The following is a 23424-nucleotide window of genomic DNA, read 5'->3' as shown; positions in this document are numbered from 1 at the left end:
TGGAAGTCAGAAGAGGGTGTTGATCCCCTGGGACTGGAGTTGCTAGTGAGCTGCCCTGTGGGTTCTGGGAATTAAATTCTCATCCTCTCCAAGAGCAGCAAGCACTCTTACCCACTGCCAGGCCATCCCTCCTTCGTTAAAATACTTGGATGGGAGAATTTTGAGCATGTCTGGGCACTTGGGATTTGTAGTGGGAAGGAAGGTTGACTGGAAAGAAACGCAACTAGAGTGGCCCCAAACAAGGTGCAGTTCACAATTTGGCAGCTGGAAGCTACTCCAATGTGAGTGGCTGTACTTTTGTGACTGGTTCATCTTAAGAAGGTGTGGGGGAGGGTAGCAGAGACCGCCTCCTGCGAGCCAGGGTGAAATCCGGTTTCCTGGTAGCTTGTTTATGCTCATGTTGCTCTTTCTTTTTTACTTCTGAATTCTGTGTGTTTAGATAGGAAATGAAAGTTATCTTGCTTCAACTCTTACCTTATCATAAGGGGAAGAGATGACAGCCTAGCCCGGCTGCATTCCCGCTAAGTCAGCAATACCTTTCCTGGGCTGTGCCACACAGGACGGGATTCTTACGTGGACCCTGCTTCATCCTGATAAGATGATGAGATGCTGCCCTGCCCAACCCGGAGGCACCCAAGGTTTTGTCACATCAGCTCAGGCAAGGAAAGAGAGCTGAGTAAGGGAAAGAAGACAGGAGAGTTAAAGGGGAAGGAAAGAAAAGAGGAGAGGGAGAATTCATTGAAAACAAAAGAGACGTAGAATTAAATTCTCTGCAAAGCAAAGAATGAAAGAATTAAACCAGGACCTGGAGGGAAAGAGCGACCCAAGTTCTTCCCATGAAAAGCTTGTTTAAGGCGAGGCCAACTGTTTCCATGTGAAATGCTGATGTCTACAGAACCAGAAGCAGTAAACACAAAACAGGACCTGGAGGAGAGTCTTCAGCATTGTCTTTTTAGTTGTAAACATAAAAATCTCTTTGAGGGCAGAAGCAGTTGAGAAACTTGGCCTTCTCTAGGAATGAATAAAACCTCCCGGCTTCGTGTATGTGTAGTGTGTGTAAACTTCCACTTACCTTGCTAGCAACATTGTTGCATTTCATTCCCCAGAGAATCAACAGTGAAACATAATATCAGCACATGCTACTTGTCAGAAAAGCCAATGGCTAAATAGAGATGAGACTTTCTCGTTCAGTTTGTAATTACTTTATGGTGTGATATTCAGAATACGTAGTGGTCAAATGGTTTTATTATTCAGCTTAATTATGAAGCAGAAGTATTCTTCTCCTTTTGTTCCTTGCTCCACAGTAAATTTCCTCAATACCTTCCTCTATGTTCATGAGAAACATGACTTCTCAGCCACCCTTGGAGCTAAAGAAACCCAAATACAAGGAGAAAGGAATCACCAGGAAGAGGAAAGATAGCATCTATAAAGTTTGCCTGAGAAAGTCTAGGACCCAGTCCCAGTTGAAAGAGCAGAGATGATCCTGAATGAAAGCTTTGTGTCTGTCAGAGGACAGTTTCTCAATAGCCTGCCCTTTAAGAGCTCAGTTGACTCCAGTCAATCCCCGCCCCCCCCCTGCTCCCCCCCCCCCATCAGCAACTGGTCTTATTCAGGCCAGCAATTTAGGCTTTGTTTTCCCTCCCTATAACAAGGTACCTTAACTTTCTTTGCCTTGGGAATCTTTCCTTGCCTCTCAAAAGGGATCAGAGACTTAGAAAGGGAAGGTTGTTTGGTTAATGGTCAAAGAGTAACAACCTAAAGGGACTGACTGGACTGGCTGGGTGTGCTTTCAATGTTTCCCCAAGGCCCTGGGGGAAGGTGACTTATAAATAACAAAGAAGCAGCTTGCCTTGTGGGGAAGTAGGTGCCTGAGGATGAAAGTATAGTCTGCAAGTCTTTACTCTGTGTCTTGTATTGGGCTGAGGTGTACCTCACTTAACCCTGCAGACAACTTTTGGAAAAAGTACTATTATCATTTACATCCGGGAAAAGAAAATGGTTGCATCTTCACTATGGCTGAAGGAATTTCTCCAAAGCATGAGGTAACAGGCACTATCTCCTAGACAATGGGTGAGGAATTTGGGTATAGATTACCTTGGGATTCTGTTCTGGTTTAGGGTCTCACCTGAATGATTAGCTGAAGATGGAGGATCTTGTGCAAGCTCATTCATCTCTTGTTAGCCACAGACCTAAGTTTCCCTGGTGTGAGCCTCTTAAGCCAGCAAGGCAAATGCAAGAAGGATGAATGAAGCAGGAAGACCTGGTGCCCGCCATAACTTAGCTTCAGAAGTGGCCATCACAGCATTAATTCTGGTGTTTGGTATTTAGCAATACCGAACAACCCAGTACAACACTGAGGGCTGAAAACACCAGAAGGCGCATATCACTGAGCCGTCTTGGAGGATGGATGCTAAAGAAATGAAGAAACGTTCTCAGTGTTCTATAGAGTAGGTATTCACACATAGACGATGTGACTCCAACTGACGCTTGATACTGTTAAATACCACTGTCACTTTTGTTAACTTGTGATCAAATATACAATCAGTTGGGTCTTATTAGCAAAATTGTTACAGCTTCTAATTTACATAGTTATAGCATAATGGCACAACTGCTAATCTCTATATTCTTAAATCTTGTTTAAGGAAATGAGCCTGTTCCAGAGACTTCTATTGCTATCTAATGCAATGTGCAGGCAACAACCATGAGAATTACCATTCCAGGCTTCCCTGCCTCCTCCTCCTATGTCATGCTGGAGAATCTTTGGGATTAGGTTGAGGGATTTGTGAGCGCTGGGCACTTGCTCTAACCATTGGGACACTCCCAGGCCAGTGTCTATCTGTATTTTTCCTTCCTTTCTTTCTTTTTCTTTCTTTCTTATTTTTTTTAGACAAGGTTTCTCTATATAGCCCTGGCTGTCCTGGAACTCACTCTGTAGACCAGGCTGGTCTTGAACTCAGAAATCTGCCTGCCTCTGCCTCCCAAGTGCTGGGATTAAAGGCGTGCACCACCACTGCCAGGGTATCTGTATTTTTCAATGGTCTTATTGGCAGTGGGAGTGAGCAAGAGGCAAGAGTCACAGTTCCACCTATAATAACCTGGGATGTTCCTTTCAAAGCCTCCACTCACTCAGGTAAAGCTGGGATTCTTGATGTCACCACAAAAAAGAATTTCAGGGTGACCCTAAGCCAGAGTCCCAAGGTGATCCTCATCCAAATTCCTCACCCACAATCTAGGAGATAATGTTTGTTCCTCAAGCTTTGTTCAACAATGAAGTAACCTTTTTTTTTCTCTCTCTCTCTCTCTCAAGTGGAAATGATAAGAACACTTTCAAGAGTTGTCTTAAGGATTGAATGAAGAATACATGAAAATCTTTGGCCTGGTACAAGAAAAAGAGTTAGAGCTTATTACCTAGAGATTTTTAAATAGAAGGTTAATGGAAAGAGACTCATAGGGAAGAGTAGCATATACACCTATATGCAGGTATGAACTTCTCAAGAGAGAGTTGGGCTTATGTGTCATTACAGAACCCTTAAAAAAGATCTGGAGATGGTGCTTTCTGCGAGTTACATCTCAAAGGGTTGCTAAGGAACTCAGTGAGATCATAGGGCTGTTTCTGGGTGCCCTGGACAGGATTGTAGCTGATAAGATAAAACCCAGTACACAAGGTTGCACAGGGTGTTAAACCCTTTATAGGTTCAGTTGAAAAATCCAGAAACTTATAGGTTCTCACAAGAGCCAAGACCAGTTTGAAAGGTGTATATACTCAGGACTTGAACATGATTTGAGGATACTTAAAAATTCTTATTTGAAAAGAGGTCTACGCAAAATGAATGAAGACCTCTATGTAGTCAAACTTTTTGGTAAGTTTTGTTAACTGTCTTCTTGACTCTCAGCTGGTGAGTCTTCAAGCAGAGGCCAACGTTGGGGCTGTGGAAGGAGGTGGAGTTCCTTTTAATGTCTCTTGTCTCTGTCCTACGGTTCCTGCCTCATTAAGTAGTATTAGTAGTAACAGCTCATTCCGATTTATCACCAAAACAGTGCTTGCTTTGTTTCTGATACAAATTATATTATTCTATCTAAGCAAGCATCACAGAATAGTTGATTTCAGAGAGTTCTTATCCTTTTAAAAGGACACTGGATATGGAGGCTCAAGACTTGCAAGTAAGTCGTAGATGTTGGGAACCCAAATCCTTTGCCTTTTAGCCTCCCCTGAGCCTGCCTGTTGGCTCCTAAAAATAACTGATTTGAAGAAGTGCTTTGATAGCCGCTTTTTCAGAGTTAATGTTTAGCCATTGCTTTATGGCTGAATGCTAATCCTTTCGTTGTTGTAAATCACTATCTTGTAAAGATTTCCACCTTTAATCTTCACAGTTCCAGCCCGATCTCTGCAAGAAGGTTGAGAATAACCTGAAACCACAAAATTAGCACTTCTGAGCTGTTTGATTAGTTTCCAAGTGTAGGGTTTCCACTTTTATATTGTGCTTCAAAAGTAGTTTCATGTGAAGCTTTCTGTAGCTTATAGAGCTGAGTGTACACACTGATGTACATGTCTCTTCAGTATTTGGTTCACTGTATGAAAGAAAATAGACAGGGGGCATATATTGTACAATTTATCCATCTTAGGCATAAAAAAAGCAATGTAAGGCAGGACAAAAGCCTGTAGTGATCTTTTTCATACTTTTCTAGAAGCTCTGGTGACTTAGGATGCGTAGAACAGAGCGTAATTGTGGGACCATAATGCATGCCTTCCCTGACTTCACATCTTCCAATCTGAGTTAGAGTTCTCAAGCTCAGCACCACATCTCAGGAGTTAGTCTCATTTTTTTTTTATACTTGCTTACTTTCCCATATAATATAATTACTCAGTCATGAGAGAATTAGCACCTCTTTAGGGCTAAAGTCCCAGAGTAACTTAGCATCATTTGTCAACTCAACACTTTTTAAAAATTAATCGTTCCATTCGTTTACATCTCAAATGATATCCCTCTTCCCAGTTACCCTTCACCAGTTACCCCTCCTCTTGGTCTGTATGAGGGTGCTCCTCCATCCACTTGCCCACATCCTACTGCCCCACAGCTCCAGCATCCCCCTACGCTGGGGCATCAAACCTCCAGGGAGCAAGTGCCTCCCCTCCTATTGCTGTCAGGTAAAGCCAGCCTCTGCTACAAATGTATCTAGAGTCATGTACCTCTAGGTACACTCCCATGGTTGGTGGTCTAGTCTCTGGGAAAACTGGGTAGTCAGGCAGGCCTATGTTCTTCCAATGGGATTGCAATCCCCCTCTGCTCCTCCAGTCCTTCTGCCAGATCCCCCCACCAGGTTCCCTGAACTCAGTCTGATGGTTGGCTCCAAGCATCTACATCTGTCTGCATTGGTTAGTTGCTGGCCGGACCTCCCAAGGAAACGCCACATTAGGTTCCTATCAGCAAGCTCCTCTTGACCCTGGCAACAGTGTTGGGTTTGGTGTCGCAGGCATGATGTTTTCCCAGGTGGGGCCATTCCACAGTAGGCCCTTCCTTCAGTCTCTGTTCTATTTTTAGTCCCCGTTCTTCCTTTGGACAGAAACATTTCTGGTTTAAAAACTTTGAGATGGGTGGGTGGCCCCATCCCTCCACCAAGGGCTGTCAACAATTTTGTGTGTGTGTGTGGTTTTTTGAGACAGGGTTTCTCTATGTGGTCCTGGCTGTCCTGGAACTCACTCTGTAGACCTGGCTGGCCTTGAACTCAGAAATCCTCCTGCCTCTGCCTCCCAAGTGCAGGGATTACAGGCATGTGCCACCACACCTGGCTAACAATTTTTTTTAATGTCAAGAATTATTGTGAGTATGTATGGGGACTACAGTCCTGAGAAATATTCATGAGGACCACCTCCACTGGGTCCTAATAATCTACTGCAGGCACAATTGAAGCAAGCACAGAACTGCGGCAAAAGTAGAACTGGAATCGGAGCTACCGTATACAGAAGGGAGCTGCTCTTTTAGTCCAGATATGATGTTGAGCAATTGGAGGGTTTAAATACAAGTATAGCATGATATTAGTTGTATGAAAAGTCTGAGTCTGGTTCCTATATGGACAGTGTTTGGGGGCAGGGGCTGGTTTATACCAGTGGAAAGGGCAGTGCCAGTGACCTGGAGATGAAATACATTTGTTTGCTTTAGGGAGTTTGTATTTCAGAGGAAGACAGTGGAAACATGTGAGGAATGAGGGTGGAGAACAGAGGATTCCTAGAGCCACCACCCTCTTAGCCCAGGTGATATCTGCTAATCTGTAGCAATGTGTCTGGCCAGCTCCCCTCCCAGAGCCAGGCTCTGGGCTTTCTCTGCAATATTCCTCCTGCCCAGCTTTCCAATTCTCCTGTTTAGCAAAGTATCGCTGGAGCACATTGTAAGTAGTGGCACTTTGTACTGAGGAGTAGAAAGATGATAGCTACGACCTCTGTCCTCAACTGGGTCACAGTATTAAAAGAACCCTGGACATTAACTTTAGCAAGAGACCGAAGAGCTCTTCTTGTAAATGATCAAAGTGCTATGGGAGTATTCAAAAGTCAAAGTCAAGAACTGTCCAGGGAAGTTCATATAGAAACTAGCCAAGCATGAAAGATTAATGATTACTGGGCTTGAATATAGTTCTTCTAGTTCCCGAGGTCCCATGCTGACTCCAGGCATGCAGGTCACACCAGTATGTTCAGTTCCAACCAGTTTACACCCCAGGATCTGGTATGGACATCATATTCAATGGGATGTTTTTTATCTGCAAGAAATCAGATTACCTAGCAAGAGTTGTTTGAAATGCAGAGTTCTTCATTGTGTTATCAGCAGCATCTTGTATAACTGGGAGTCTAGAAGTAAGGCAGTGTTTTAGTTTGATAGCATCATGACTAGAGAGCACTCTCAGGGCCAGCATTCTTTTGCCTTTCAAATCTGTCACCCTCACATTGTGTGGCAGTTTTCCTCAAGGGTGTCCTCTACAGACTCTCTTGTGTCCTTTGTCCGGGTTGAGCATAGCTTCTTCAGTTTAGAGAATCACCCACTCACAGGGCTCTTTCAGGAAAGGAGAGGAGAGGAGAGGAGAGGAGAGGAGAGGAGAGGAGAGGAGAGGAGAGGAGAGGAGAGGAGAGGAGAGGAGAGGAGAGGAGAGGAGAGGAGAGGAGAGGAGGCTGTTCCTCATCTATGACCTATTGCATCAGTGGAAGAACTATTTCTAGAAATCCCTTGACCTGGGGCAGACTTTCCTTAAATTTTATTGGCTAAGATGTTGTCTCTTCTCTATTTCTAAATTAATTATTAGCAAGGAAAACAGATCATCATTATTGGACTAAACCAATAAACATCAACCTGTCTAGGAATGAAGAAGAATGTCCTTCTTTAGTGCACGGAAGAGGAACCGTTTAAGTTGAGTTGAGAATTCTGAAAGGCAGAAGAGAGACAGGCTGGGCCGTCACCATGCTCCTTGCTATTGTTCCCGCTCTTTGTATTAGGGGGATGGAAGTTCCCGGATGTAAGTGTCCGGATACTTCTGCTCTGCAGAGAACTGACACTTGTAACTCCCTTCAGGTTTTCCTTCCTAACTCCCTGGGTGTATTGTAAGCCTGCATTTTGATAGTTCTTTTTTCCAAAGACACATTGACTCCAGTATTTTCCTCATCTTGGCCTCCAAAGAAATTATAAGCAGGAAAGAAAACTGAATTTGCAACACTTTAGACACAAATTTGAGACAATAGCAGAAGTCAGAAACATTTAAAAAAAATGGCTATCCAGTTTCTCATATGAGTACACAGAAACTATCACATTTTATCCAATTTGCAGCCAAAAACCATGACACAGAGTTAATATAAATGAGATTTTTTAATATATATATATATTAAATATATATATATATTTTTTCCTTGTCTGGTCATGGATGTTTTGCCTGCGTGGCAAATATATAATATAATATAATATAATATAATATAATATAATATAATATAATATAATATAATATAATATAATATATACAATTTATATATATATAAAATATATAATATAAAATATAAATATATATATTTTTGTACTACGTGCATTCTCTACTTAAAGAAGTCAGAAGAGGGCGTCAGATCCCCTGGTATTGGCGTTAGAGGCAGTTGGAACTGCTATGCGGGTATTGGGAGCAGAACATGGTCCTCTCTGGAAGAGCAGCGCAGCCAGAGCTTTTAACTGCAGAGCCATCTCACCAGCCCCTAAATGAACACAATTTGTTTAGAGATGGTTTAAATTAGATCTACAAAAGTTAACTCAGGAAAAGTAAGACTCAAAATAATTAATTGTCACACACACACACACACACACACACACACACAACCTTACAAAATAAACAAATGAAAATCAAATAAAATAACCTCAAATCCCTAGAAAACTGACAATTTAACATGGACAAAAGAATTTTTCTGATGTTTCAAATCCTTCAAGGTTTTAATATCTTTCTATTTGGGGGATTAACAGACATAGCAGCAATTCTGTCTAAATGGAAGCAGTTTGATCACACCAAAGAGAGTATGCAGAACCCAAAACAGAGTGGCCTCTTGTTCCTGATTCAGAACTCATGTGTGCTCTATTGTGTCAGTGGGGGAAAGAGTCCTGGAAATCCCCCAATTTGCACACTTCCTTAATGGAGGATTTCTTGTATGACCCACCCCTCAAACCCCTACAGTATGTCATGCTCATTCTCAGGTTAAGACACTCCCTGATATTTTAATGAGAAGCCAAAACCAGTTGAAGATAACTCAGTTCTTACAAGTCCATCTATGCATTTATTCAGGATGCTGGACCAAGTCTTGAGTTTCTATCTAGGGCCAGGCCCTTCATTTGTGCCATGTACCCCTTTGTGTTCATTGCAAGACAAAGTTTCAAGTTATTCCTTTGTCTGTAGGATCAGTGTTCTGCTCACTTTTTTATTCAATTATAAACATGTTATAATCTTTCACATCTTCAAAAGAGAACCTCCCACCCTCTGACCTTTAACTACCAAATCCCATAGTTTATTGTTAACACCATCTGATTAGTCACAGAGTAGAAAGTTAGAGATCCTAGTTAAAGGAGGACTTGTGTCTGCTTCTGACATGGACAAGGAAGAATCCATGTAGTTAGGACGCATGCATTCTCTAAAAGGGGGGAGGAGCCCTGGCTTGGCGGCAGTCAAGAAATGAAAATTCCAGTCTCAATGAAGCGAGTCTGATTACATTGTGATAGGCTTTGGCGCAAATTTCTCCCCAGAGCCTCCAAATTCAAACCCAAGCCAGCCACATCTTGATTCCACACCCATTACACTCTGAGGAGAAGAGGCAGCTGTGGCAGGCTGGACTTGGCTGAACTACAAAATCTAAGCTAATAAGCTGGGGACTGAGAGGTGGGGCTGGTTATTGATCCACTGGGTTTGAGGTAACTTGTTAAATGGTGACAGAAAACAAATGCAGTGGTCATATTTATGCACCGGCAAATCGTGTCCGTCTCTCCTTAGAACCATTTAGTGGCTTCCCATTGCCTTGAAGTGAGTGCAGAGCTATTGGCCAGAGGAGCTGGCCATGAAGTCCGAGCTGCACTTGCCCCAGCTCCCTACTGTCTCTCCGTAGCTCTCTGTCCCACTTATTCCCCTGTCTCCTGAGTTTGTTCCCTGAGTCTGCATGGTGCCCACTTGCTCACCTACAGATCTTGTCTCAAATGTTTCTTATACATCAGCCTTTCAGACTCCCCGCCCCCAGGTAAAAACAGAAACAAAATGGACAGTCCTCTTCCTTCCCAGGTTGTGTTCCTTCATGACACTCCCTAGAACCTAACCAGCACCATTGCTCACGTCTTTGTTCCCCAGTCCCTCCTTTTAGGATATAAACTTCCAGAGAACCAGTTTTTCATGTTTTCTTCAGGTGTATCCCTGGCGCCCAGAACATGAAATAGCACCGTGCGTGGTAAATAAGTACTCATTGAATTAAAGCACAGTGAGCAAAAGAAAAAGGTTCTTTTTCTTTTAACACTTACTTATTTGTGTATGTGAATGCGCATGCCACAGCCTGTACATAGAAGGCAGAGGAGAACAGGAAGTACTTGGTTCTTTCTTTCCATAATATGTTCATAAATACAATTTCAAATCATTCTGCACTAGATTATCTAAAACTTCTATGTATACAGTGCTCATAGGTTTGGCAAAGGCACATCCACTCTCTTGGTATATGTATAGTCTGATGAAGAAAGAGACGTTAGATTGTGTGTTTAACTAACGGTATAAAATGTCCTGATTGATTGGACAAATATCTGAACAAGAAGCATAAGAGAAGATGAGGAAGAAGAGGTAGGTTTGGGCTGAGCAGTAATGGACTGATCTTCATCAGGCATGAGGAGGGCTGGTGAGAGGGAGGACTGAGGCTATCCACCCAGACTGTGTATTTGTGAGGTTATGCTAGTACAAGAAAATAGGCAGATGGCTCAGAGAGGTAACCAGGTCTGGAAAGCACTTCCTCACGGGTGACCTTTCTCATGCACCCGTAGACAAGCAAGAGGTAAGTAGTGAAGAGAAACTTAAATGCTTGGAAGGCAGAGATGAGATGATGACTATGTCCTTTGCAAGCCAGGGAACCAAAGACATGAGACATAGGCTGGCCAGGGGCTGTCAGAGAGGAGGGCTCGCTCGCCGTCTCTAAGAAAGGAATTAAGCCAACAAGAGGGTCAGATGCACAGTAATGATGAGAAGGTACAAAATGAGTCCCTGACTAGTTTTTTGATGAAAATAACATGAAAGAGAGAAGCAGCTGACTAGTTCAATTAGCTGCAGGCATTGGATTGGCACTCCAAAGGGCCTAACACCATCCACCCCCACACACCAGTTCATAAAGCCTGCTCTCAGAGCATCTACCAGGTACAAAAGTTTGGAGAGATTTAAACGTCCAGCCGCAGCCCTTGGAGCTGATTGCCTGTTCAGTTGTGGCTTGGGTGTTTACTAGTTGGAGCAATTTGGTCACAACTGTCTGTATCTTGGTCTACTTATCTTAAGCACAGGGTAGAACTAAGCTGGATAAATGACTTAATGAGATACACATGCCTAGAACTATCCAGTTCGCCAAAAGAATGCTAGACGGCTCATAAACCTGATTTTAGATACTTTTTTTTCAAAATGCTTTCGTTTCTTGACACTCTCATAAGGCTAGACACATAATAACATTTACCATGTGACCCACTGTGCTAAGAATTTTGCCTGGTAAATACTGGCAGAGGGACCATCTCTACGGGACAGTTTTCCAGTGTTTGTTTTTCCTTGTACCCTAGGAACATCTGTCCCAAAGAGTAGCTTTGTTAATTATGCTTATAAATGTTTCTGGAAAGTTCTTTGGTGAATCAATCTTAGAGTTTTTCAGCTTTCCTAAATGATGATATTCTTCCAAATACAAGCTGATTATTCCCAGCTGGCACGCTAACACCGTTCATCAATGTCTCTCCACAATTAATTTCAACTATTTGTCATCAGAGAAACTACCTGCTAGGCTGAAGCAATTCAATATGGTCTGTGGGTCATTTATCCCTATATGATTAAGAAGTTTTCTCCAAGGACCCAAGGAGCTAAAGGCGTTTGCAACTTCATAGGAGGAACAACAATATGAGCCACCCAGTACTCCAGAGCTTCCATTAACCAAAGAGTACACATGGAGTTACCCATGGCTCCAGACGCATAGGTAGCATAGGATGGCCTTGTTAGACACCAAAGGGGAGGAGAGGCCCTTGGTCCTGGAAAGGCTCGATGCCTCAGTGTAGAGGAATACCAGGACAGGGAAGTGGGAGAGGGTTGATTGGGGAACAGGGGGAGGGGAGATGGGTTATGAGACTTTTGGGTGAAGGAGAACCAGGAAAGGGGACAATATTTGAAATGTAATTAAAGAATATATCTAATTTAAAAAAAAAAAGACGTTTTCTCCATTACTAGCTCCTTATCTCTTTGTATTGTCAGACAGCTTTCATCAACACACGCATTGTATTAGTTTAGGCCTTTTGTTGTTATGTCTTGTTTATTCCCAAGAGAGTTCTGTCAAGAGGTGAGAGAGTACCTATAATTAGAATACATGTTATTTTTTTCTTCCAAAAGCAAGCCTGGTTCGTTCCTCCTGGACCCTCCCTTGCAGCAGTCAGCATGGCTCATAGTTCCACACCAGTGACAGCATTGTTTCATCTTGGCCCAAATACGGGGCCCATTTGCCGTCTGCTGCTCTCTGGGGTCAAGTTCCTATTTTTTTCCTGCCCATCCACATGTCAATCTCAGTGTCTGCTTGTTAAACTTTATCTTGAGAATTGTGTGCTTTTTTTTTTTTATATTGTTCACAGTTTTAACAAATGTCTACGTACTTATTCAATATTCCACATTGGCCACCTGCTTTTGTAAATGAAGTTTGATGGAAACATAGCATCATTCATTCATTGAGTTATAGAGGCTGACATTGAATAGCTTCAACAAATGCCAGACAACTTATAAGCCACAAAACATGAAATATTTCCCACTCAGTCACCCAAGAGAAATTATGCAACTCCAGATCCAATTGTTGCAATCTTCCAACTAGTATAGACTTTACTTCTAGGCAAGTATCTACTAAGGTTTCATGACGACCTAGAGTTACAATTGGTGCTTAGGCAGAGATATTTAGTATAAAAATCAGTTGCAGAGATGGAAAATGGAGTAGAAAGTTTAAGGAAATCCTGAGTGTAGGGAAGAAATGAAAGACTTGGAGCACAAACACTCTTGAGCTTAGACTTCTGAGGTAAGCATTGAGCCTAACTGGTTGGATTCTTCTGGAAAGCAAGCCAACACAAATCAAGTGGGGCTGGGGGCAGGATGGGTGTAGCTACTGGCAAGGATCAGTAAGGACTGAGTCCTTCTTGACACACAGTAGATACTCAATACACAGATGTTGGGTGACAGGCTAGAGACAGATAATATCACAAGCCAACAAGCAGGGACCATAAACACTAATCAGGGCTTCCTCTTGGTGCCTAACCTTTCTTCGAGTTTTCCTACTAGTAGAAGCTAATAGGAGTCCCGTAAACAACTAGATCTTGGAAATACGGCATAAATCTTGTCATTATAACACAAAGAAGATTAAATCTGGAAGAGGATGGCTATGTGTAAGACTGAAAAGCTGGTGCAAGCTTAGAGAAATGGGCCTATTGGAGGCGAGGGACAGGCTAGAACCTGATCCCTTACTGACTCTACTTAGAGCCCATTTTGTTCTCTATCTCACTGCCACTTGGAAGGCCTGCATTGGTGTTCTTGCTTCTTGTCTTGGTATTATCTATCTCCATCCTGTTCTCCAACATCACATTAGGATAAGATGAATACTTGGTGTTACATCCTGCTAGGGTTAAGAAATAATAGGAAGGAACACCCAAACACACACGGCGTCTTCTTTTATCTAGACTCCTTTTACTCTGGTAAATATCCATTATGACTTTGGTTACTTCTCAAATTGAGCATTTGAAATGTACTGAATGATAACATTTTCATTCTTTTTATTTTTTTTTTCAGTGCTTGGTATCAAACATGGGGTCTTAGATAAACCAGGCACGTGCTTTACCACTGAGCTAGAACCCCAGGCAGATGGCTGGCTACATTCCTTATTAAAAGTTTGTTCATCCAACTCTCTGATCCTGAGGTAGATATTTAGAGAACTTGGTTCCATAATTTCACAGGCCTTGGCGAAATGTCAACACTCTTATCAGATGCCACTTGCTGCTCCTGGGATGGTTCCTGGGTTGAGAAAGAAATCTACTGTCTGTGACTCTCTTCCAGTCTCTCATATAACCAGAAAAACGTCATTTTTTACTTATTCTCTCATTCCATTAACTCTTGGGTTTCCTTTCCCTCTTCATACTCTTTTACCTGTGCTATGGACGCCTCACCAGAGGAAGCTGATGGCAAACTTGCATGTATCCTATGTGTTTTCTCAATGTCCTGGACTTTGACTATCACACCGTCATCAACTGGGATTATGATATCCATGGTCAGTATCTTAACCAGCTGTCTCCAGTATCTTGGCATATTATTTATACTTCAAGTTTCATATTGTGGCACACTTGCAGAGATTACAAATTAGCAAAGAAACTTTATACATCCTAGAGAGACAACAGACTATATAAGTGAGAGAATACTCAAAAGCCCTGCTTACTGTTTGGGGTATCTTTTCATGGAGTTTAAAAGAAAGAGCTAGTTACTAGGGATTAGGGACGTTGGTTTTATATTTTGATTGACAGATTTAGGCTATCTGGTCTTTTGTCTACTAAGCATGCTTCTTCCTCTGATGTTTCTAATTTTAATCATGTGCGCACCTAATTATGGATAGGCATGAGATGTTAATAGAGCATTTTTTCCTAAAAGTTCACTATAAGAGCATATAATGTTTTATTTCACATGCCCCAGAGCAGTCAGAACTTGGGTCAGCTTTCTCATTCCCATACCTAGATGTATCTATCTAAAGAAACACAATAGCATAGAAACTGTCCATGAAAGGGGAATCACTGATGGTTGTTTTGGACATAAAAATACATTCCATTGTTTGGAGTGGGGTGTGCTGGCAACACAATGTAGGTTTGGGTCTGGGGTTGCTAGGTACACTGCATAAAGTAGGGTGGGTACATATTCCAAACCAAATAAATTGCAGGTTTCTAAGATGTTCTTTATTATTACACATCCAGTTATGGATACAGTGAGATTTAATTGGTTGCAACTTTCTTGATGTTGAATTATTGGTGTTGGGATCACTGCTAAGTACTCCAGAGAAGGCATCTTTGTTTGTTTCTTTGTTTGCATCCTGACTTTCTCTGGCATGTTTGTAGCAACACAACAACACATTCTGCAGCATATCTGTAGAGTTTCAGGACCTTGGTTCTAGATCTTGAATAAAGCATATTAGATACACTACCTCATCTCATATTGAAAATTCCCCTAGGCCTTATAATGCTATTATGTTAATTTTGTGGATTGAAAACTTGAGTCTTTAAATGTCTGTCTTAGCCATCTTGTGTTGCTATAACAAAATACTAAAGATTAAGTAATTAATTAAAACATAAAAAATAATTGTCTTATAGGCGTAAAGGATGAAAAGTATAGGACCATAGTACTAAGCAGAATTTAGTGTCCAGTGAGTGCCTTTGTAATGTCTCTTCAATAGCAGAAAGGCAGAAGGACAGACGGACATATTAATTCACTCAAACTCTTTTATTATAGTCCTGATCCCCCATGAAAGCAGAGTACTCATGACTCAGTCTCTTTCCTACAAGCCTGGCTGTTTGTTTTTTATTTTTATTTTATTAAAAATAGATTCCTTTCTTATATTTTCGGTTGTGAGCCCAGCCTTTGACAGTTGAGCCATCTCTCCAGCACAATAAATTCCTTTCTTATACAGCATATGCCGATGATAGCTTCCACTGTCTCTACTCCTCCCAGTTCTTCCCCACCTCCCCTCCTCTGAGATCCACTCCCTTTTTATCTCTCATTAGAAAAGAACAGGCTTGTTAGAGAAAGCAACCAAACACAACAAAATAAAATATAATAAGATAAAACAAAACCATCACCTCCAGGCCGGACAAGGCAAACCAACACGTGAAAAGAGCCCTAAGGGCAGGCATAAGAATCTGAGACCCACTTGTTTACATACTCAGGAGTCCCAGAAAAGTATTACGTGGAGCCTAGCTTCACAGACACTTGAAGTGCCCGGGTGGGGCATATCGGGAAGCCTGTGTTTACCACTACAACAGAGAGCATGATTTTTGAACGACATTCAGACCAAAGCATTCCACCACCCTAAAATGTATGACCTTCTCACATAGCAGATACATTCAGTGCTTCTCGGTTAGTACCTGAAGATAATTCTAACACCTACTCAAAAGTGCCAGCTGAAGAGGCCCATTTAAATCCTAAGTGAGTGAAACTCAAGAGAATATACGTCCTGAGCTAGGTTTTCTCCAGCTGTGAAACCAAAACCAAGCACATCATGTGCTTTAAACTGCAATAGTGAAAGCTGTCCCTACTTCAAAGGGGAGAAGTGCCAGGAAGGAATACTAGGTCCTGGGTGAACCCCAAAGCCAGCAGGGAAAGCCTCATTAATTCTTTTGTGTCTTGAGAAAACATTTGGCTCCATGTTCACCTTTAGGCACACTGGAACAAGTCTTAAGTCTCCTGCGAAGTACAAGCCACACTGAATCTCTCATGGATTGGAGTCTTATGTCTGTGGCTTCCCCGGGCTAGTATTTCAATCTAGCTCTTCCATCTTGGCCTAGTTCTAGAATCTCATGAGCAGACATGACCCCTTTGCCCTTTGAACTTTGTCTTATTGGGGCTTTCTAGACCATCACCAAGGTAGTAGGTCTCTGTATAGGCCCTATGGCTTGCTGTAATACCCTTGGAGCTTGGTGATAACTAACTGCTATATCTCCAAGGTGACCAGTGGCCACTGAGACACCCCTTACCCCTACTAGAGCCTCACACAGGGCAACCGAAGAATACTACACCAGAATTTAGGGAGTATAGATTGAAGGCAACTTTGAGATTTGAGGCAGCGAATACTGAGTTCCTGTGAGCACACAGTTGTCCTATTTTGGTTTAGTTCCTTGTCTTGACTTGCCCACATCTCTCCAACATGCATCTAAAGTCATTCTTCCAGTCTCTTTGTGAGTAATGCAAAGGCTTGAGATCACTGAACATTATGTGTTGAAATTATAACTCTTAGTGCAGAAGTGTTAGACATTGGCCTTACAACAGATGTGAGGTGCTGAGGGCTCCACTCTTAAGAGTGGACTCTTGTTGTCTTTGCAGAAGTGGATACATTATAAGAGCAAAGTATACCCACCCTTGACATTTGCGCAGATTTTGTTGCCACGTGATGCCTTATACCTTTCTATAACTCGGCAGCAAAGTTCCTACAAGACATTGAACTAATGATCTTGGACTTTCCAGTCTACAGAATTATAAGCCAGATAAACGTTCACTACTCGTGTCTTACCCAGTCTGTGGTATTCATCTAGAGCAGCATAAAACAGACGAGAGCACAGTCTCAGGATCCCTCCTTACATATTGACCTCTGTATAAGATAATTACTTCTCCATACTGATATATTTTGTAAATCCAAGGATATGTTTCTTAAAGTTCAGTATGGTATAACTGGAGGGGGTGTCTCAACAGGCCCATGCTGAGGCACCCCTTCCTCCTGAGGTACCAGTCATATAATAGAATGGTTTATTTGAGGACATAGAATAGAGTTTATTTGAGGACATGGGAGGGGGGGCTAAGAAGGAGTAGAGACAGAGAATGAGAGAGGGGGATAAGGGAAGGAGAGAGAGAAAGAGGTCAGAGAGAGAAAAGGGTCAGAGTGTTCCAAGAAGACAGGCCAAACTATCCCTTTTAGAGCAAGCCAGGCCTACCTGGCTGTTGCTAGGTAACTGTTGGGCCGAGCCTAGAAGGAATGCTAACATACTAACACATACCCTTAGCACTACTTCCAAATATGCCATTTCATCTTTCTGACCTAGTCAAACTGAATTTTTCCCAAGTATTTAATTTCTGTTTGCCTTTTGATCATCTACTCTGTCAGTAGTTCAGGTCTTTATTCATACACTTTACTTTTAGGCAGTCAAGAGAACCAACAGAATACTGTAATCAGTTTGTTCAGAAATTTCTCACACCAAATCCATCACAGCTCCTGTTTTGTCCTTTCCAGAAAGTCTTAGAGCATAGACACAAAGTTCTTTGCCATTCTAAGAAAAGATGACCTTTCTTCCAGTTTTCAAAAAGATGGTCCTCACTTATGTCTAGGACCTCATGAGTGGGATCTCTGCAATCCTTTTGTCTTCCTCCATTCTTAACATCATCACTTAGAATAATTCAAAGAAGACTGAACCTTTCTCTGAAGTCCTATTCCTTGGAGCCCTCACTGACATTGGCTGTAGGGCTACATTCACAGAAACAGTATGAAACAAATTTTGACAGTTGCTTCAAAACAGTTCTGGGCTCTATCCATTACCCACTTCCAATGTTGCTTAGCAACTCTTCATTTGTCGGCACCAGTTTCTGTATTGGCCATTTTATGCTGCTAGGACAAAATATCTAAGGCTGGGTAATTATAAGGGACAGAAAGTTATTTCTCAGAGTCCTAGAACCTGGAAAAGGCCAAGATCGAGGGGCCAGCTGGTTCAGCATTATGTAAGAGATTGCTTCCCTGAGGACATCTTCTACAAGCAGCATCCTCGAGTGGTGGTCGATGGTTGGGGACACTTATTCCTCCCATTCATTTCATAAGATGCTAACTCATTCCTGAGAAGAGAACCTCCAGGACTTAGTCACCTCTCCCCACGCCTGTAACCTCTTAAAACTACTGCAGTGGGTGAGATCTGAACCATAGCAAGGATTCAGTAGTTCCCCAAAGCCAAATGCAGCAGGCAAGTCTGTGCTTACAACTAGGTCCTTGGCTTTCACAACCACCTGCTACTCCCTTCTTGTGTTTGGTGATTCAGCAGAGATAGGAGGTGGCTGTGTGATCCAACTTCAGCGGCCATGAAGCCTGTCCGTTAATTGTTACTTCCTTCTTATTGAATGTTTTTTTCTTTGTCAAGGCTGCTATTTTACAAGAGTGAATTCTGCAGTAACACCTGTTTTATTTCTTTGTACTCACTGTAGGAACAAAAATTAGTGTGGAATGTTGACTGGTTGCCATATGGTGCCCACAAACTATAACCAGATACCTCTTTTGCTTGTTATTTTTTTTTAAAACAACTTCATGCATTTGTGAGCCTTAAGAAACATATTTCTTTTTAGAAGTATTTCATTAGCTATTTAATTTCCAAAGCAGTTTATCTTCAGAAAGTAGAAATGTTATAAATCAAAGTTTAAGAGTTAAAAGATTAATGATGAATGAACATAGTTTTTTTTTATGAATTATACTTAGCACACACTGTGACATTGATCAAAATCAACACTACTCTGGAAGACTGTAGTCTCTCTTATCTGGAATTTATCATCCTGGGATTATGATTGATCTCTAAGTAATTCTGACCTTGAAGCTAGGATTGATTATACCATAGCCTTTGATAAGAGTTCATAATTAGGCTGAACCATTTTGAATGCTGCTCTTCTGATATTTATGACTGACAAATGTCATTTTTACAAGGCTCATTCTAGTTCTTTAAGCCAAGGAAATAAAGCAGAATACAGCTAATGTCTTCCCTCAGATTCTAAATTCTGATTGCATTTGTTTGTGAGCTGATGGGTACCATATGATCAACTGCTTTCCTTGGCTGGCACAAGGCTTCCAACCAATAAGTCAAATGAACGGCATGTCCCAGGTCGCACCACGAAAACCATAGGAGCAGCCAAGGACCTGCATCTGTTGCTGCAGCAGTGCCCTGTCAGGGAGCAAGAGAACGAGGAAGGAGAAACACGAACACGAGCGCGTCCTGTAAGAGCTAGATGGGTGTACCTTGGCAGCAAACTGTGAAGCTGATAAAGGTCAAAACCTGGACTTGGCACTCGAATCTCACAGAACTCGCTTATCTAGATGTTTCCAAACTGTCTTCCAATGTGTCCTGCTTATCAAATAGCAATACAAAAAACAAAAACAAAAAAAACAAACAAAAAAAACAAAACCAAAAAATAGGGAACATTTGTTGATTTGTTGTTCCACTAGCTCTAGTATAGCCAGACTCTGGGACTGTTTATGAGCATATAGAAAGTGGCTTTTATTCAGCCTCCTGAGCACCTACATGAACCTAACATGAGACAAGGCCGGTGTAGGCCCCGCCGGTGTATAGGAACAGTGAGTCATCTTCCCTGATCTGCAGGTAGATCCACAAGGACTATCATGAGCTGGAGGGAGCCGGAGTGAGTCACAGATGAGGGGCTTAGAAAAGCATCTATGTGCTGATGGGAGAACAGGCTGAGCAGTGCCAGAGGGGTGCTAAGAGGAAAGTGGTGAAGAGGAAAGTGTTTCCATGCACATTAAGGAAATAATAGCCCACTGGATACAAGCTAATCTCAAGGGGATTGGACTCGATTATTAATTTTAATTAAAAATTTAAATTATTAGAAATTTAAATAAGAAAACCTGGGCAAACAAATGTCCATACAATATCATTTAAGTAAAATAGAGCCATATGACCTATTACTGATATTTATCAATTTCCCTCCTTACAAAACCAAAAGCCAATGGTAGATGCTCTACCGTGGTGTCTCTTCTATTATATATCCATGTGTACATTTACATAAACACATTTTCTTACATTTTATGGGTATATACCAACTCTATGCCAGAGGAGAGTAAGATTGTGAATGTCTATAGTTAGTATATTTCAATATCTATAAATTTGTGGGTGTGTTTTGTGCTGGTAGTAGACAAGTAGCTCTTGATAGATGAATTTATGTTCTCAGTAATATTTACCAAATAAAACTTCCTTCTTAACTCTTTGAGGTAAAACAGAATAGCTAGATGGACTCAAACAATTGATAGCATTAGTAATCCAATCTAGTTGTATTGTTCTTTCTGCTGTGGGAGTTTCAAAATACTTTCAGAAGCACAATACTTAGCTTCTTGTCTGAAGGAAACTCAGAAGTGGATTTTGCCCATTTTCTGTCTTCCTGCTCACAAGCATCATTATCTTAGCAACTCACAGGGACACCCACAACACTGAACTGAAAGACAAGTGGGCTTTGTTCATCTCTTCCGCCTATCTAACACAGTCGGTTTAAACATCTGTGAGCTAACTAGGAAAATGTAGCAATTTTATCTATGGAGGCACAAGTTTCAATAGGCACATATTATCAGGTTAGCTCAAAAGGAACTACGGTTAAAAACTTCGTTTGAACGGACAGTTTCTATAAGAGAATTTCTTTCCCATGGGCTTTGAGAAAAGTAACAGGAAAGTGCAGCTTTTACTGCCGTGCGTGTGATGTGGCTGTGCTGTGGTTAGGTGTTTCCATGCACATGAAAACGTTGGAGAGTGTGGAGAAAGACGTTAGGTTCTTTACGATTAGTCTCTGGAGTCAGGGAAACCAGTGACTTTACTTTGTGTGTAATACTTATGTGATGAAATCTTATATCAAGTAGTAAAACCTCTGCCTGTGTGTGTGTGTGTGTGTGTGTGTGTGTGTCCTCCTATCTCACTGAGCTGTGCCAAACAGAGTTGAAGCAAAACAAAAACCAAACTACAAGTCCTGTTGTTTAAAAAGCACACTGCCTGACTGCGAAGACTGTAGTGAACATAGAGGCTGTTCTCAGTGTGACGATAATTCCTTTTACAGAGACACTTCCCTTGTTAAAGCTAAGAGTGACATTCTTGGCTATGTGTATAAGAACAGGTATTTAGAAGGCAGTTTTCCCAGTGATGTCTATGACCACCTCAGCTATGGGATTTTACCAGGTTTACAGTATCAGATGTGAATTCCCTCCTGTGGGCTGGGTCTTGAATCAGACAGAATTTAGTTACCCCCTTAACAAATAGCTGTGCCACGGTGGTGAATTCAGGGACTTCTGCCAGCTCAAAATTCTGCTAAGGATTTTTTGAGACTTCTGCCTTAAACACAACATCTATGCCATCCATCTGAAGGTCTAGGGAGCATTTCAAAGATAGGGAGATGGATTGCATAATCCAGTGACACAGCTATTTCAAGTTTGAACTCACTGTAGCTGCGGCTGCCTACACAAGACTGGACCTGTCAACAGTCAGTTCATGGATGAGAAAGAACTCCTGGGGCCCTACCCGTCCTGGCTACGGATGGATTCTGAGAGAGAAAGGAATCGTCATATTGAGCTGTGCATCCACTGGTTTACCCACCAGCCTCCAGCAGAGAGTTTCATGTTCATGCTCACTTAGATGGCTCTAGTTAGGTTCAGTGGCTCACAAAACAAAAGACATGAACATGGAATAAGGACTCGTAGGGAGGAGCAAGAATTGACAGGGGTGAGTGCACTCTGTGTGTGTGTGTGTGTGTGTGTGTGTAAATTTTAAGGAATAAATTTAATTAAAAATAAAAGTCATAAAGTGATATGAGCAGAAAATTAGAGAGGGCAGAATGGAAGTTCTCCTGAATCAGTTGAGAGACAGAAAAGAAAAGCAGGTAAGGCCTTTACAGGGAATCAGGTGGGGATGCGGAGCAGAGGTGGGAAAGGCGGAGACGGTGCCTGTGTACAGTCACATCACGTGGCAGGCCGCGAGGCATCTGGAGGCAGTGCACATTAGCTGAGAAGAGAAGGCTGTATCAGACAGCCGAGGGCTGCAAAGACGGTCAAATGCTCCCGGAAGTGACAAAGAAATGCAGGGATCTTTGAGGACAAGATCACCAGGCTGAAAGGCATTTTGCTGGTGGTATGGAGGAAAGACAGCCATTGAGAACTTGGAATCACATGAGTACCAACACGGAAGTGGAAGGAAATGAAAGGGATCCTAAAAAAGTGATTCTGGGGACCAGCAGGATGGTTCAGTGGGTAAAGGTGCTTCGTACCACGCTAGAAGACGTGAGTTAGATCACAGATTGGTATAGAGGAAGGTAAGGACCAAGAGGACCAATTCCTGTAAGATGTACTCTTACTTCCATTCATACTCAGTGGCATGTGTGTGGTTCTCTCAAGCAAATACACACATACACACACACACACACACACACACACATGCACACACTGTAACAAAAACCATGTTTTTGTTGTGATGGTTGTCCTTGCCGTCCTTTGTCGAGACGAACTTTCTCTGTGTAGCCCTGGCTGTTCTGGAACTCACTCTGTAGACTGAGAGATTTGCTAGCCTCTGCCTCCAGAGTGCTGGGTTTAAAGACACACACGTGCCACCACTGCCCTGGGGGGGGGGGAATTTTTAAAAATGATTTGAATTTGGGTCCCTACTAGCAGAATATAGAGCTCCACTGATTCCAGTGAGTACAAGGAAGAATAGTGATAGAAACCAATATCTGAATATGCCAAAGGTCTCTGAGGAAAAGCAGGACTTGGGATGCCCTGAAGGCTTCAGAAAAAGGAGATCTGGCCCTGAACCATCTCCTACAGTAATCACTGGTCTCATGTACTTATCAACTTGAAATGAACATAGTTAAAATGAAATGCGCTCTAAGTCAAATCTAGGTACCAGATTCTAAAGAATTAGTACAAAAACGATCACGGAAAGTTTCATTAATAACATTTAAATATTGGTTACAGGCTGAAATGATAATATTTTTACATGTTGTGCTAAATACAATATGCCATATAATTAAATTATCTTTGTCTTCAATTATGGCTGCTAGAAAATGCACTGATTACATTTCTGTGAATATTGCCGCTCTAGATATTTTCAATGAAACTTGCTTCTATAATATTAAACACTTAAAGGGATTCTTACTCCCTTGACTAATCTGAAATCTTTCAGAACGTATTTTGCATTCTGTGAGCTT

General features: G+C 41.9%; 1 protein-coding gene across 1 annotated transcript in view; it reads left to right on the top strand.

The window, feature by feature from the left end:
• The window catches only part of Dpp4 (dipeptidyl peptidase 4), an 83414-nt gene that overhangs the window by 3088 nt on the left and 56902 nt on the right, over nucleotides 1–23424 (top strand). The window lies entirely within an intron of this gene.

Source organism: Apodemus sylvaticus, chromosome 5, assembly GCF_947179515.1.
Source record: "Apodemus sylvaticus chromosome 5, mApoSyl1.1, whole genome shotgun sequence".
NCBI classification, from domain to species: domain Eukaryota; kingdom Metazoa; phylum Chordata; class Mammalia; order Rodentia; family Muridae; genus Apodemus; species Apodemus sylvaticus.
The sequence above is the reverse complement of the archived record's forward strand: the minus strand, read 5'-3'. Positions and strand labels throughout refer to the sequence as shown.